Source organism: Dasypus novemcinctus, chromosome 16, assembly GCF_030445035.2.
Source record: "Dasypus novemcinctus isolate mDasNov1 chromosome 16, mDasNov1.1.hap2, whole genome shotgun sequence".
Lineage (NCBI taxonomy): Eukaryota > Metazoa > Chordata > Mammalia > Cingulata > Dasypodidae > Dasypus > Dasypus novemcinctus.
This window is the reverse complement of record NC_080688.1, coordinates 12829581-12841580: the sequence shown is the minus strand read 5'-3', so window position 1 is coordinate 12841580 and position 12000 is coordinate 12829581. Positions and strand designations below refer to the sequence as shown.

At 33.5% G+C, this 12000-nt stretch overlaps 1 pseudogene; it reads right to left on the bottom strand.

Annotated features, from left to right (window-relative positions):
* Nucleotides 1–8388: 8388 nt before the first annotated feature.
* On the bottom strand, nt 8389–9315 carry LOC105745029 (olfactory receptor 9S13-like; annotated as a pseudogene).
* Between the last annotated feature and the right edge of the window lie 2685 nt (nt 9316–12000).

Below are 12000 nucleotides of genomic sequence, written 5' to 3'. Positions count from 1 at the left end.
TTTTTTTTCTGTTGAATCACCTTGCTGAGTTGGCTCTCCATGATGCTTGTGGGCCAGTGGCACTCCACGGTGCTTGCGGGCCAGGTGCCACTCCACAGCATGCAAGGGAGCCTGCCTTCCAAAGGAGGTCCCAGGATGTGAACCCAGGGCCTCCCATATGGTAGATTGGAGCCCAACTGATTAAGCCACAACCACTTCCCTATTATTTTTTAATGTAATATTTTGTGTGATCTATTTATATTTTAAATATAAATAAAAATATATTTTTAAAAAATTTATAAAATAATGATTGAAGTGATGAATGAACAACTTATGTGATTATAACAAATGCTGTTGATTTTACACTCTGGATGGATTAATATGTATCAATAAAATTTATTTGTAAAACAAAAAGTAATTTTAATAAAGTATATCCCAAATTAAAAACAGTGATTAAAGAGAATAAATAGAGCATAAATATACATTGGTCCAACTTCTAATAGCTTGCTATTTCAGCAATTAGAGACCTCTAAGGAGAAGAGAAAGGGTAAATGAAAAATACATCTGGCCAAAAAAGAACCAAAAATGAAAGTCATCAATATCAGCCTAAGACAAGATGAAATAGTAAAGTATATTTTGCAAGCAGCAGGAAAATAATCCTAGAGGAAAACATATTTACATAATGGAATAAAGAAGATAAGAACTTATAACTATAGTTATAAGAGATATTATAATCTATATAGAGATATATAGGTTTAAATAGATATTAAATCTCTTTAAAATATCATTTATGTTTAAATAAAAAAGTAAATGTAAAAATAAAATATGCAATGAAATATAAAAGCCAGGAACAGAGAAATGAAAAAAGAATACAATTTTTTGTTTCTTCAATTGTGTAAGAAGGGGAATAAGGTTGCTGTACAATAGAATATTTTAAGTAAAATTCCTACTGTGAACAATAAAGCAGTCATTAAAATACTTAAAATAGATATATTTAATAATATAAAAAGAAGATAAAATGAAATTAGAAAATGATGTTAAACAAATCCAAAAGAAGGCAGCAAAATAGGAAAGGGAACAAAGTCTATTGGGATAAGTATAAACAAAATGGAAGTTAATAGATATAAACCTAACTATACTGATAATCACATTAAATTCAAGTTATTTAATTACCTTAATTAGAAGACAAAGATTGTTAGACTGGAGAAATATGTAAGAAGGAACTATAAATTGTTTATGAAAATCACATGTAACTGTAAAGAAACATATATGTTAATGTAGAAGGGTGGCAAATAATATACCATTATAACACAAATCAATAGAAAACTAGAAAGAGTAGAGTTGATTTCAGTGCAAAGAATATTGCTAGGGAAAATGAAGATCATTTCATAATTCTAAAGGTGTATATTCATCAAGATGACTTTTCAATCCTAAAAATATATACATCTAACAACAAAACTTAAATATACATAAAGCTAAAACTGATAGAATTACAAGAAGAAATCCACAAACTAATAATTACCTGAAAGATGTTAACAAACTTTTCTTAAGAAGGATAGAACCTAAAGACAATATTCAGTAGTGATATGAATGATTTTAACAGAACTTATAAAATAACTTGACCCAAGTAACATTTATAGAGCACTCCACACATCAGAAAAAAATGCATATTTCCTTTGCAACTGCACACGGAAAGTATAGGAATATATACCATATATATATTTTTTAATTCAAATACTATTGCCCACTGGTCACAGTCTGACATGCTTCACTGTCCTCAGACTCCAATGGCTGTCCCTCTCAGGCATGACATAAGGTGTCACTGCACCAGGGCAGCAGCGTGGCACAGGAACATCAACTTCATGCTCATCACCAAAGCTGATAGTGAGACCATTCTAAAAGCCTCTAGTCCATCTTCCAGTAGTAGGTGATGATGGAGTCAGTATATACCTGGCAGGACCGTGGCTATTTAGCAACCTACATAAACAAAAATGGTAGTTTTGCCAATTTGAGAATCTATACACATGGATTGTTGCTGCTGGACCTTCAGATTTATGACAGTGATGCACAAGGCAAAGAAAAAATTGATAATTTTTTTGAATAAAGTAGATGAAATAATGAAAGAACTAAATCAGGAAAATACTGGGAGGGTGAAGCAACTCCTCCACAGAACAAATATTGATTAACAACTACCAGACATCTTGAAAGGGAGGAATTTGATGAACTCCCAGCAGACAGATATCAGTATGAGACCCCTGGAAGATTTAAAATACATCTTCAAGAAGGAACAGATAAGAAATGGTAGTCATTAGGGCATTTATTTTGCTTGAGTACTGATAACTACTTTACATTCTAGACTTTAATAAATATGTTGCCTAAAGAGTGTAATATTTTCACTTTTAGTCAATAGATAAAATACAATCTAAATTATTACAATTTTCTCAAAATGTCTTTCTGGACTTATATCCTTGTTTTCTGTCCTTGCTATTGTATGCCCCAAGGAACTGACATATTGTCAAACACTAATGAATTTATGCAATGGGCATACTCATATGTTAATTCAATGAATCAATCAAATCGTTGAGTATGCAGCAAATTACCTATATATAGTGTTATTGGCTACTTTGGTGGATATCACTCCTCCAGGGAACTGGCTGGAGAGATATAAAAAAATTTAAAAAAAACAAGGAGATGTGAAAACAGAAAGGGACCTTAGGTACCTTAAACATAACTAATAACCCCAAAAATGGCCAATTACTTTGGAATCCCCAGCATATCAAAATTTTTTCCTATAGTTTGACAGTAGGAAAGGCCATTTGCAAATCTTTAGACAATAAGGATTAACATATAACTATTAAAGAAAAAGAGGGAAATGTACAACTTTGGGGAAGGTATGGTTTGGCTAACACCTGGGTATAACAGATTGAGCCAGACAGCCCCTCTTGGTTGGGAACTCTGGAACCATTCTCAGCCACATAATCCCTTTAAGAGAAGAACAATGACATGGTTGCCTCCAGAGCAATGCCTCCAAAACAAAGTATTACAAGAAAGTGACTAGTTTGAAAAAAGGGGTTTATCAGACCAGATGTTTGTTGGGTAGCTCCAAACAGAACCCATTGGTTATGTGGCACCAATTTAAGGAGCTGGTTGCCCCAGGTTTGTTAGGCAGATGTACTTTAGGGTTACTCTGGGCTCAAGTCACTATTTGTTAAATTTTCCATCAGGAACAAACCTAACTTTTTTAAGAGGCCAACAAGAATGATCAGTATTCTATTGGTATGATCACTCAGCAGGCATATTTCTGTCATCCTTAAGCATAGAGGATTCATACTTAGGATAGAAACCTTGAGCAATTTTACACTACTTACTCTAAGTAGTATCCTCAACAAAATATCTTTCTTAAATATTGAAATGACTGTAATGCATAAAGCAGTGTTACATAATTGGATGGCTTTAGGTATCTTGACAGTTCACAAGGAGGGATATGTTTTATAATAAAAACTGAACTTTGTACTCAAATATCTAATGAATTCGATAATATAATGAAAACATTAAAATATATGAAAAGTTAATGCAATAGATGCTGTCTTCCTTTGGTATATTTGATTTATTTTGTTGACTTCTCACAAGAAAAAGATCAAGGTTTTGGTCAATATTACAAGCATGATTAATTATATTACTACTAATAACTGCAGGCATACTCATCATTAAAATTTGTCTGACTCTTATCCCAGCGTTGTTGTCCTAACGTAACTAGTGAGAAAGCAGTACTACTCCAGCTAAAATCTGAAGTTAAAGAGTTTATTCAACTACAATCTTAGGAAGTTCCATTTCCCCAAACCCTAGTGTCAATGCCCCTTTTCAGCAGGAAGCAGCCAGAGTGGTCTTTACCTAGGTCCCCAAAATTGGGGAAGAAACAAACCAAAAGGAGGAATTGTAATCACGAGTTAAGAATTAACAAATGATGATTAATGAATCATTATACAGATGCTTCTTCTGTTTTCAAGAGCAACATTATTACCTGAATATAGCTAGAGTGCTCTCACTCCTGTTTATGGTTAATATAGATTAGCCTCAACCTCGATTTGCTTACTATTGTGATGGTGATTCTAAGTTGACTTTACCTTGTTTATACATTAGGTCATTGTGTATGCTTACTATTGTGATGGTAACTCTAGACTGAACTTACCTTTCTTTATGTTCAGTGCAGAACCAAGCTCACCCGTGTTTATACTTGATATTGTGATGGAAACCACTCTAGCCTCCTGTTTAATTCCCTATGGAAAACCTTGTGACTGAACTCTAGTTTGCACTTCCCTGTCTCAAAACCAAGATCTTCGTAATGGATTGTAGCTTTGTGAAACCCCTGGTTGGGAGTCCACCTGCATTGGTACTGTTTGGAATTTTAAAGTTTATTAATGAAGGAAACCATGCTCAGTTCCACCCCAATTATTCATTAACAGGAGCCATATTTTGGCCATATGAACACTGTGCTCCCCTGTTGGTGCAACCAATAAAATTTTCTCTGTTTGAAAAAAAAATGAGAAGATTTCAAATCATACTAAGACTTAAATTTCAGTGTTTAAGACACTGTGATATTGGTGTAAAAAGAGAAAAACAAATCAATGACATACAATAAAAGTTATGAATTCAACACACATATATATTGCAAGTGATTTTGTCAATTTTTTTTAAATTTTAGTTTTCAATTTTGAAAAAAACATATAGATTATGTAAATGATATATTAAAAAAATAGGGATTCCCATATGCCCCACCTCCTCCTCTCCCACATATTCCCAAATTAACATTATTCATTACTGTGGTACATTTTTTGATGAATATGTACTGAAGTGTTGCTATTAACTGTGGGCTATAGTTTACATTATAGTTTCCACTCTGCCCTGCACAATAGGTTATGACAAAAAGTATAATGGCCTGTATCCATCATTGCAATGTCATGCAGGACAATTTCAACATCCTGAAATTGCCCCATTTTACACAATTTCTTCCCCCTCCCTTCCTTCAGAATCTGTTGTGGCCACTGCCTTTATATCAATGATAAAAGTCCATCCATTGTTAGATTAATAATAAGTATATAATAGAATAATAATAAGTCTGCTTTAGTCCATTATTCATTCCCCATTCTTGAGGATTTGGGGAAAGTGATGTCCACTGTTTCTGATAGGGGGATTAGAGCCCATGGGGAGGTGGGTGGAACTGTCATGCTTGCAGTTGCAAATACTCTCCGGTTCCTTGGGAGAGGCATTGTCCAACATCATCTCCTTGAAAGTAGTCCTGGGTGAGTCCAATGAACTGGATAGTAGGTGTTGCAACTCTAATGTGATTCAGGGCTCAATCAGCACATGACCAGACTGAAAATTCAAGTCTCTGGCACATATATTTAACAAATATAGTTCTAATTATAGGCTCAAATATAAGGAGCAGAAGAGCAATGTGTAGAGAAGCTAAAAATGAGTCTACTCTTTTACATTGGGGAGCATAAATTCCAAATTAAAGTCCACTGACAGGGTACCAAATTGCTGAGTTGCCTGTCCTGCTTATAGTGACTAGATACATTCAGAGCTTTCAAGAGTCCTGCTGTTTGAGGCACTGTTTAATGTGGCAGTCAATGATGTCCTGTTGAGACATGTGTAAGTGTAACCTCTGAAATGACCTCCTGCATCACTTTGAAATCTCTTGGCCATAAAACCTGACTTTTAATATTTCACCCTTTGCATCAAGGACTTTTTCCAGAGGCATTTTTCATTGGCATTTGGTAATAATCCCTCCTCACCAGGGAGACTCATCTGGAGAGTCATGTCCCATACTGGGGAAAATGTTGTGGGTTTATGTGCTGAGTTTGGCTTAGAGAGAGGCCATGTTTGAGCAACAAGGAGGTAGCTGTTAGGCAACACATAATACCAGGCTAAGTTTAAATTTCACAAGTAAAGATTCATAAGTACAATCATCAATATCAAGACCCTGGTGTAATTGTCTGTCCTCCTCCACTAGGCACTAACCATGTAGTTGGGGGATTCTTTCCATTCTATTAGAGAATGTAACAGGACTCCCCAGGATGGAAATTCAGTATTCTTTTGGATATTGTGTGGGTCTCCAATGACAGAGATAATACCCCATGAATACTTGAACATATCCATATGACTTAGAGGCATGCTGCAGGTGCAGTCCTTTCCACATCTCCCTCCCATCACTGACATCCAGCCCCATTGATCCTCCCTGCCAAAGTTCTGACCTTTCTGTGAGCCAAACCTCTTCAAAAAAGGCAAAAAATAACCAAATAAAATTAATGAGAAATTAAAATAATACTAATAATTTAAAAATAACAAATACAATACAAAAATAAAAAGTAAAAATTGAAATATAAAAAAAATTTACATTGTTTCTTTCATCACTGCAAGATCTCTTATCTTGCATGTACAATGACATTTCTTCTGTATATTCCCCCAGTGTCTCTTTTTTTTTTTTCATTTTTACCTTCAAGGAAGCATTAAGTTATAGAAAAGTCACTTAGAAAATATAGGAAATTTCCATATACCTAACTCCTTCACTCTGATTTTTAACAAAATTCCAAAGGCAATCCAGTGCAAAATATTAGTCTTTGCAGCAATAATACTGAAACAGTTGGCTCCATATAAAATGATGTATTTTATCTAGACCTTTCATGTAAAAAATAATAGAAAAGTAACATAAATTGAAATATAAACCCAATACTATAAAACTTATAGAATAACACATAGGAGAAACTTTAGTGGTCTTGGATTAACCAAAAATTTTTTAGAGAAGACAATGAAAGTTCTCTCCATAATATGTGTGTGTGTATATATATATATATGACTGGATTTATAAACATAATTGGATTTTATAAAAATTTAAGCTATTGTTCTTAGAAGGACATTTTTAAGAGAATTTCAAGATAAGCCACAGCCTGGGAGAAACCATTTGAAAATCATATAATTCATAAATAGGCATGAATTTGGAATACACAAAGTACTCCTTGATTGCAATAATAAGAAAATTATTAACCCAATAAAAACATACAAGCAAAATATTTGAACAGACAGTTGGCCAGAGATATACCAATGGCAAATAAATACACAAAAATACATTCAGCACCATTTCATTTCATGTGGGGATGTAAATTAAAACCAGAATGACGTACTTCTAGATACTTACTAGAATGGCTAAATTTAAAATATCAGAGAATACTAAATGTTTGTGAGTATAAGGAAGATCCAAATCTCTTACATGCTAATGGTGGGTATATTAGTTATTACAAACACTTTGGAAATTAATATAGTAGTTTCTTAATATGTTAAATATACATACTATATGATCTAACCATTCTACTCCAAGGTATGTTTCTAAGAGAAATGAAAGCTTATCTTTTATATAAATACTTATATATAACCATTTATAACTTTATTTTTAATAGGCCCAAACTGGAAACAAATTAAATATCAATCAAGACATAAAATGTTAAAGAAATCCTAGTACATCCAAACAAGAGACTATTTATCAGCAACAAAATAGAATCAGGTATTCACCTTTGCTTCAATTTAAATAAATCCAAATATGTTGAGTGAAGATAAACCAGTGGGTGTTGTATAATTAAATTTATTTAAGAGTTTAGGAAAAGCAAACCAATCTATGATTAAAAAATGAATAATTGTTTGCCTGAGGAATAAGAGGGTGGGGAGGGACATGAAGGAAACATTATGAAGGGGCCCAAGGTAGCTTTAGGTTTGATGGAAATGTTTATTATCTTCATTATGATGATGGCTTCACAAATCTATATAAATGTCAAAATATAGCATATGTACAATTTAAATACATGCCTTTATTGTATGCCAGTTATAGTTCAAAAAGTTTGTTTAAAAAGAGAAAATGTGAATAAAATTTGCAATTCCTTGTTTGTTTTATTATGAAAAATATAAAATAATATTTTAGATACTCCTAAATCATTTTAAGTAAAATATTGTGGCACTTTCTGGTTTATTTTCCTTTGGGAGGGTCTATAAAAGATTTTGGTGAGCTGTATTCAAATTTTATTGAATATTTAAAAAAATTAAAGTGCAGAATTTTTGTACCTAGTTGTTAACTTATGGTGTGTGATTAAGATGTTCTACAATATGAAGCTATATAACCATAAATATTTATGCATGTATGCAATCACCCATTCTTCCAGTATGTATTTTACTCACCACAAGTCCTAGAGTTTAAGTTTGGATAGATAATGATCATTGAAATTCACTGTATTTTCCAGATCACATATTTCAACAAGTAAACTGAGAAGGCCAGAATATTTGGCATTCCTAAACTGTAGCGCCTAAATATCAGGAATTCAGAGCAATGTCCAGGAAGATTCACATGATCCATGGCCACAAAAATCAGAAAGAGGACCTCTGTTTTCTCCTCCTCAGAGCTTGCTTGACATCTTTATTCCTCAGGCTGTATATCAGGGGGTTCAACATGGGTATGACAATAGTGTAAAAGATGGACACTACTTTGCTTTGCTCCATAGAGGAGATGGAACTGGGCTGTGCATACATGAAGAAAACAGTACCAAAAAACAAGCACACCCCAGTCAGATGGGAGGCACATGTGGAGAAAGTTTTCTGACGTCCCTGTCTGGTACGAATTCCCAGGATTGTTGAGATGATATAGATATATGAGACCAAGACAATCAAGAATGTACTAACAATAATGGAGCCACATAAACCAAGAAGAACCAATTGGTTTATAAATGTATCTGAACATGAGAGGGACAAGAGTGGGGGAACATCACAGAAAAAATCATTGATTTTATTGGAACCACAGAAGGACAGGCTAAATGTCATTGTTGTTTGAGTGATGGCATTCACTACACCCCACAAGTAGGACCCCAAAACTAAGAATACACAGACCTTGTGAGACATGCTCACAGAGTATAGAAGAGGTTTACATATGGCAATGAAGCGGTCATAGGCCATAGCAGCCAGAAGGAAAGCTTCTGTGGTGCCAAAAAGAGAGAGGAAGAAGAACTGAGTAGCACATTCACCAAAGGAAACTGTATGGTCTTCATTTAAGCAGTTCACCAGAGCTCTGGGTGCAATTGTGGAAGAATAGCAGATATCCAACAAGGAAAGGCTTTGGAGGAGAGCATACATGGGAGTGTGGAGGTGTGTGTCAGCCCTAATGATTATGATCATGCTCAAGTTCCCAATCACAGCTATTATATACAGGATCAAAAAGATGAGAAATAGCATTGTCTATATCCTTGGACCCCCTCTGAATCCAAGTAGAACAAACTCTGAGAAAGGTGTAAAATTTGCCATTTTGTAAGTGCAGTCACAGTGAAAGAGAGAGAAGAAAACTTGCAAACTAAATACTATTTAATGCTAAGGGAATTTATTAAATTAAATTAAATTAAAAGTTTGAGATCTTTATCTGGTATTTAAAACCTTCTGAATCTGATCCAGGGTATAATGCCTTCATCTGCTACTTTGCATAATCTCTGAAAACAGAAATGTTTCTGCTGCAAATGAAAGGAATCAGAAATAAATAAGCATTCACACACAGATCGTCAGCATCTATAAATTCATTACACTATTCTTCAAATCTGATTTCACTAATAATGTAGGAGAAAGTCATCTATGATCTATTCTAAGTTATTTCTTCATTTCAGGTTCCCAGTATTTTTATTTTTAAAAATCTCAAAATCAGATCACAAAATCAAAATGAAAAACACTTGGTACATCAAGTTAGTTTTGCCTCACAAACTTGTTATCTGGGTATGTCTTAGGTGGGAATTGCCAAGAGGAACTGATTATTTGTGTAAAATCAATTATTTTCTCACAGTACCTGTATCATTACTGTAACAAATTACTACAAATTTAATAGCTTGAAAACATGAATTTATTTTTCTTAAAACCCTGGAGGTCAAAGTCTGAAATCAGTTTCACTGGGTTAATTTACAGTACCTATTTGATTTAGTTTAAACTGACTGATATGAATTTTGATTATGCTATATTGCCATAGAAACCTACCAACTACATGCTCAGTTTTTAATACAAATTAGACCCTTTATTATAATCTTGGATGTGGCATTTTTCTTATATCTATGATTATGAAAATATTCTAATTTTTTTCCTGTAATAATCCACACTACGATACATACCGTGGTCTAGCAAATATGATTTCCTGGAGAACATATTGAAATATGTTGTTTTAAATATAAAATATGCAATAATATATTTAAACAGCTTAATTTAGGAATTACATTGTAGGTTTCACTTCTATCCATGGAAAATAAAGAGTGTGATGGGTTAGTGTTTCATGGCAATGCTCACAATAACTATAGCAGTAATATCACTTGACTACTTGTGGTTCTCTACAGTTAGCCATAAAATCAGCATGATGAAGATCAAAGAACCAAAATAGTGAGATATGAATCACATAATTTCAAATTGTTTTTGTTTGTGTATGTGTGTGTGCATTTATTTGTAAATTTCTGAAATTCCCTTTGCTACTGTGTACAAAATGAAATAAACATAACTGTCCTCAGAAGGGTAAATTACAGAGTACATGGCAGTTTTTCCACAGATTAAAGGCAAAATAAATGGCAATTTCCTGTCCTATATTATATGTACTCCACCATTGTTTGAAAATTTGTATCAATTAGCAATTATTAAATGATTTTTCTCTATGATAAATTATCAGGACTTATATCTAAAATTCACTGCCAAATCTCAATTTTTCAGCTCCGTGGGATTTCATGAACCTGCAATTCCTGATTTTTCTGACTTTTCCTTTTCTTCAGAGAACATCTCTCTGTTATGTGTAGGAACAATTCTTCTTTGTTTCTATGTAATATGCAGGCTCCAGGAGATGATTCTGCTATATATCTCACTGATCTAACTTGATCACTTTACTGAGAGTAACAATGAAAATAAAAATACTGAAAAAAGTGCCTGAATGAACTGAATGAATTATGTTTCTTTGCATGCATTCTGAAAGGGCTTATTTCACGAGTCTTTCATAAAAAGTGGAGTATAACATAAAACCTTAGTTTGAATAATAGGGTTTAAAATATTGTTAAGTATAGATATCCAAAGCTAAGGAACATATATTTTGAACATAAAAATCAAATCATGAAGCTATCCCAGGTTTTAAGAGGAGAAAATTAAATCAGTTTCATCTAGGGGAGTAGTTTTGGTTTTGAAACTTGCAAAATTGTGGCCATGAATATATGTTATTGCACACTGCTGAGCTAAGAAAAATAATCATGTGCAGATATTTTATCCTATTCAGAGCAAAGTAGTAGATGATATATAAATAATTTAATTCCCAAAAAGACAATAAATGTTCTTATCTCACCAAAGGCTGTTGATTTTTCCTGAAGAGTTAGTGCCAGAGAATCTCATATAAGGGAAGAATTCTCACCAACAATTAAAGTAAATTTATGCATCTGAATTTTTAATTTACATATTGGAGAACTATACAGCCACAGGACCAAAGGATCCAGTGTTGGCTGCTTTGCAAGATGCAGTATTTATAGTTGTAATATAACACTTATATTTAAAATGAAAAGTCAAATACAATCCTAAAAATAATTACTAATATCTGTTATAAAACATTATAAGCTAATCAATCTAAGACTCCGCTTGTCTTTATTTTATTTAACACTTGCAGAAGATCCATGGATCTCATGATATTAATAGCAAGCATGACACAGGAAGCTGCCCAGTTCTCTGGCTAGTATGTGGATGATCTCTTTTGTCAGACTGTAGGGCCTATTCTCTCGGCCCCCACACTGACTTACTGTTGCCTTCAATCCATGCAGTCAAGTGTAAAGAAGTGATAGTAACAATTCCACATGCAGGTTTTGTTGCACTATTACACTTTGGTGCATTCACTGCACTAATTAAAATTCCGCCATCTCATGAGAGAGTATGTACCAGTCTAAAATGTGAATAATCAGCCATAGGGTCAAATTCTGTCTGGGTCTAGACTAAGTTTTG